We start from the raw sequence: 6,102 nt of genomic DNA, 5'->3' as shown, positions 1-6,102 counted from the left end.
CATTTAATATTTACTGGGCATCTACCATGCTCCAGGCACTGAGCTAGGATCTGGGGTATGCAGATAAACAAGACAAAAGCCTTGCATTCAAAGAATTCTCTTAAGTAATGAGAAAGACCATAGCAGTAAGATGTGGCAAGAACCAAGGAGGTGGGGTGCCCTGAGCGCACACATAAAGGAGTTACTGTTCTCTCCGAAGGAAGTGGGAAAGACAAACGCCTTAACGTGGCATTTCTTATATATCAACTGTCTTATAATCCTCATGACATCTCTTATGAAAGGGATATGATTTGTATCACTTTATAGATTAGGCAACTGAGGCTCAATGTAATTAAGTCACTTATTCCATGTAACAAGACGCTGAATCTGATTCTTACTCCAAAGCCTCTGCTCTTCCCAGGAAACTTATTTTGTTGACATGACAGGATGATGATGCTGCTGGGATTCAAAGGGAAAGGGAAAGGGTGGGTAGGAAAACTAGGTGAAATTGAGTAATTTCATGGCAGAGAGGGAAGGTAACTGAAAGAAACAGGGAGGAGTGAAGAGAGAGATTATATGAAGAAAGAGAGAAGGCAGCATTGTTGTACTGAAGCCTGCCCTAATCTACACTCATATTCAGGAATTTTGCTATCTGGTTGTTATACCCTTGGCAGCTTAATCCACAATGGTGGGAGTATTTATAGGACAGAAATTGGCAAATCTTACAAATTAGTGTGTTTCTGTCTCCCAGAGACCCAGTTAACCAGCACACCACTGGTGAGAAGGCTGGGAGAGCACGTGGATAGCTGTGGAAGCATTTACAAATAGTAAATTTCTTTTGGGGGAAAACTGAAGTCTTAAGTCATACACATCCCATCTGTTCACATACCTCTATTTCTAGTGATGAAAAAAGTGTGCTGAATGGAGACACTGGTGTGTAAACGCTAATTGATTTTCCTCTTTCACATGCTATAATAGTGAGGATTCTTTGGATTGTAAGTGACAGAAACCAGTGTAACCGGCTTGATCGAAAAGAGGGGTTTATTTGCTCAGACACTCTTATCAGCAAGTCCAGGGAAGGATTTGACTTTAGGGATCCCTGAGAGTTAACAAGTGCTGTCGGTTGTCAGTTCCAAGTTCTTTTTCTCCCTCTCCATTTTTCGCCCTTATTTCTGGGTGTTTGCCTTGCTCTTTCCAAATGCATAGATACATACTTTCTATGCAGAAGTAGTGCAGAGAAGGGAGTCCTGAGTAGGAAAGGGATGAAATGGCCCCAGGCATTGCCAAGCTTGCATCACACCAGCTTGGTGACCCCAGAGGAAAGAGACAGCTTTTCCCTTCTAGCATCCAACTCTATCCCAGGGCACCATTGTGATAGTCCTGGCTTAAGTGATACACCATGTCAGGATCAATCACTGTGTTCAGAGGAATGGGATACTTTGATCGGCTAGACCGGGGTGATGTGCACACCCCTGATTCCAGGGAAAGTAGGATTCTGTTTGGAAGACCTACCTGGATTGGGGTAGGTCAAGAGGGTACAGTTACCAGAAGAAGTGAGGGAAACATGTTAAGTGGACTAAACCAAAAGATTTCCTTTATATCTGCTCATATTATTTTTAGGAGCACTAGCATTCTGGATCTTTAGGGTACCTTAAATGAGGCACTTAGATGACATGAGGAAGAATGCAATCATTTGACCTTATGGTTATCTCTCTACAAAGTTGATTTATTTTGAACAAAGTCCAAAATCCTTGTGAAGTCCTGATGAGATCTGGCCCCTGCCCACAACTACATTTCTAGCCTCCTTCTCTAACACTCCCTAGCCACCCCAATTCTCCCTTCATTTATGCCACTTCAGTCACACTGGCTTTCTTTCTATTTCTAGAAGAGGCTGTTCATTCCATCTCCCAGCTTTTCAATGACAATTTACTCTGCCAGAAATGCTCATCTCCTAGACATTCCCATGGCTGTCTCCTTCTCATAATTCATCTCAAATATTACCTTTCAGAAAAGGCTTTTTCTTAACCACCAGGTACAAACTCACTGTTGCCCCAACCATAAACAACTTCTATCTCATCATTCTGTTTTATTCCACTTGCATCTAGCACCATGTCACCTTTTCTTTTTATGAATATGTTTCCTTGTTAATTGGCTCTCTCCCTCTATTAGAAAGTAAGCTTAATCGGAGCAAGAACCATGTCTGTGTCTTATTCTCTGATGTGTCCCTCTATCTTAGCACAGTTCTTCATTCATAATAGTGCTTAACAAATACCTGTGTGATGAGCAAAGAAACAGAATCGCATGTATAGTTGACCCTTGAACAACACAGATTTGAACTGCATGGGTTCACTTATACACAGATTTCCTTCCACCTCTGCTATCCCTAAGATAGCAAGACCAACCCCTCCTCTTGCTCCTCCTCTTCGGCCTACTTAACTGAAGATGGTGAGGGTGAAGACCTTTATTATGATTGAGTTCCACTTAATAAATAGTAAATATATTTCTCTTCCTTATGATCTTTTCTCTAGTTTACTTAATTGTAAGAACACAGAATATAACATCTATAACATACAAAATGCATGTTAATTGACTATTATGCTATCAGTAAGGCTTCCAGTCAACAGTAGACTATTAGTAGTTAGGTTCTGGAATCAAAAGCCATACACAAATTTTCGACTGCACGGGTGGCTGGTTCCCCTAACTCTCGCATTGTTCAAGGATCAACTGTACTATGCTACTGTTATCAGCAGAATGAGCTTGAGGCAAGAGAAGAGGTTCAGGATTTATGGGTTATTAACTCAATGTTCTTGAGGCATTCCCTCTGTCTTCTATCCTGCCTTTCCTTCCACTTAAACTGCTCAAAAGTAAATGATAATCACTTTATGGCCAAAGCTAATGACATCTTTTTGATTCATCTTATCTTGATCTTTCTGTTGCCTTTGACACTATTGCCCAATTACTGACTTGATTTTTCTTTTTCTAGTTTCAACTTCCACAATTCTATGATATCTTCTCCCTCCTACCTTTTCTGCCTTTCCTTATCTCTCCTTTCCTGGTTTCAGGTCTTCCCATTAATCCTGGGTATCTATCAAGTCTTAGTCTGTTTTATTTGCATATTTACCATCATGACAACACAGATCAGCCCAAAAGCAACTTCTAGAAGCCATAAGATGTACAGGATCAAGAGCTCTGTAAACTAACCAAAAATAGGAACCATAATTCTCAGTGCTATTGACATAAACTTATAATGATTTTTCCAGGAACTTTACTATCTAAATCATTTATATAGTAATGAGAATGGATTTAGGAGTATTACCAAGGAAGTTATCAATCTATTCACAAAATCTGGTGTCAGAAGATATTACTTTAATGCAAAGGGAGAAATTAGAGATGAAGATGAATATTTATACCTAAAGTTCTTCCTCACAGTCTTATTCATGATTTTAAAAATAGTATGAGAAGAACCAATGTTCAATAAAGGAGGAATAAATAAGATACCTTTAGACATCATGATTGTTTAAAATATTTAATGTATGAGCAAATAATCTTGCTATAATCCTGAGTGAAAAATGGAGGACACAAAATATGTAGGAAGAGAGAAAAACAAAGGGCAGACTCTTTTATGAGTGATTTTCAGTATGTCATTAGATATTTTTATACTTCTAAAATATTTTCTAAACTGTCTACAATAAGCAAGTATGATCTTATGAAACTATTAATTTTCAAAAAGAGTATATTACTTTACAATAAATACCTTCGATAGGCTGGGCGTAGTGGCTCACGCCTATAATCTCAGCACTTTGGGAAGCCGAGGTGCGTGGATCATCTGAGGTCAGGAGTTCAAGACCAGCCTGGCCAACATGGCAAAACCTCATCTCTACTAAAAATACAAAAATTAGCTGGGCATGGGTGCTTGCCTGTAATCCCAGCTACTTGGGAGGCTGACGCAGGAGAGTCACTTGAACCTGGGAGGAGGAGGTTGCAGTGAGCCAAGATCGTGCCACTGCACTCCAGCCTGGGTGACAGAGCTAGACTCTGTCTCAAAAAAAAAAATAAATAAATAAAAATAAAAATAAATAAACACCATTGATACATTTATTTGCATGTATAGTGTATTTCACAATGTAATTTTTAAAAACATGACTTTGGATCATATTTTTTAAAACGACAAAATACACGCAAAGTTCTGAGAAACTATGATCCATGTGGAGGTCAGGGGTGTGTCGGTCCACATATAGACAGGGTGGAATAATTGTAACTACACTAAGGAGTTGCCCATCAACTGTCCATGTGGAAGGAGGAAGTGGCAGGGTAAAATCTGGAGTCAGCTTTTAAACTTCTGTCAGTGAAGCTTGGCCTTGTTTCATTAGTGCAGGAGACTGTTTGTAGATAGTGGCTTCCTGAATTTTACAGACAAGCCTCATAATGAGAAAAGAACTGAAATTACAGATGATGAGATAGATATTTAATAGACAAGAACAGCTGATATGTAGAAAATGGGATGCTGAGTCATAAGTTAAAATGCATAATTTAATTACTAGAGATAATCAGTAAATCTTTACATCCATGAATGGAATAAAATACAAATTACATAGCACAATTCAGGGCTTACAAGCTATGAGACTAAAGCAAAATAATAAAAAACAGCAGCTAAGTTAATTGACCATTTCCATTTTATTAATTGAAGAATGATACGGCAATCATTTAAATGGAAAAGAACCATATTTTGTGGAAAATACATATTAACCATTCCAGATACTTTCTTCAGTAAAATATTTTCTTCCTGTTATCAGAGTATTTTTATTATTGGTGCTCTTAATATTTAAAAAGTATGTAATATCTCTGGGCCTTAATTTTCTCATCTGTAAAATAAGGGTGTTGGGGCACTGGTTTTAGTACTTCATTCTATGAGAGTGGTACTGCAAAATTTTCACAAATGTTTTATTCCATTTCATGGAAGCTGATATTGACCAAGACTGTGATCATTATCCCTATTCCTGGATTTCAGTTTCTGTTTATCAAACAGCCTTATTGATCTTATTGATAAGCTTTATAATTAACAAATAGTATACATTCAAGCTTATAAAATAAATGTATTCTGATGTTTCAAAATGGTTTTACTTGTTGAGTTCTTTGTCAGATTTTGTTGGGGGAAACACGGTTTTATTGCTTACACAACAACAATGACAACAACAAAATTGAAAAGGATTGAGCTTCAAGGTTTGCCTGGCACTCAGACTCTGAGAGTATATACAAGTGGCATTCCCAAGCTTGTAGGTCCAAGAAGTCATAGATGCAGGCTTTTCCCTAACCTCGCTCATCACCTCGAAATAATACCCTTTCCACTTTAAAAAGTCACTCAAAGGATTTAATCGTCTCTTTGCACTTTGCAAACTGTCCCACAAGGGAAGAAGTTCATGCTATATCTGTAGGCGAACAAAGCAAACTACAAGGAAATATGAATACTTCCATCTATTTTATAAAAAATATGTAGCTGAATCTAGACAGATAAGTGCTAGAAAGATATAGATTGTGTTACCTTTATAGATGCACTAGGCGCTATATGAAGCGCTCTTTTTTTAAACTCATGTTTTGTCCTCAGTCTCTCAAATGAGGCAGATATTATTATCATCTTCATTTTACAGATGAGGAAACTGATGCATAGCAATTATTTATAAAACTTACCTTACAAATGCATAGAAAAAAATTCTGGAAGAATTTACTCCAAAAGTTGTAAGACTATGTGTGATGTTTGCTCTTTTGCCTGTGTATAATCTCTAAAAAGAGTTTGTATCACTTATGTAACAAAATGAACGGGGAGACTGTCAGTTCCCACGTTCGCGGGGAGACTGTCAGTTCCCACGTTCGCGGGGAGACTGTCAGTTCCCACGTTCGCGGGGAGACTGTCAGTTCCCATGTTCATTTTCCCATGTTCTCATTTGGCGTGTGAGCAGTGGAGGGCTTGGGATCACAGACTGCGCCCTGCTTGGGAATGGGACTATGATCCATAAAGATTTGCAGATGGTTTTCTGCTCTGTGTTATATGGGATGGTAGTGATTTTTATTCAGTTGGAAGGAAGGGCTGGGTGCGATTGCTCATGCCTATAACTTCAACAATTTGGG

This window comes from Nomascus leucogenys, chromosome 12 (genome assembly GCF_006542625.1).
Source record: "Nomascus leucogenys isolate Asia chromosome 12, Asia_NLE_v1, whole genome shotgun sequence".
Lineage (NCBI taxonomy): Eukaryota > Metazoa > Chordata > Mammalia > Primates > Hylobatidae > Nomascus > Nomascus leucogenys.
This window is presented reverse-complemented; position numbering follows the sequence as displayed.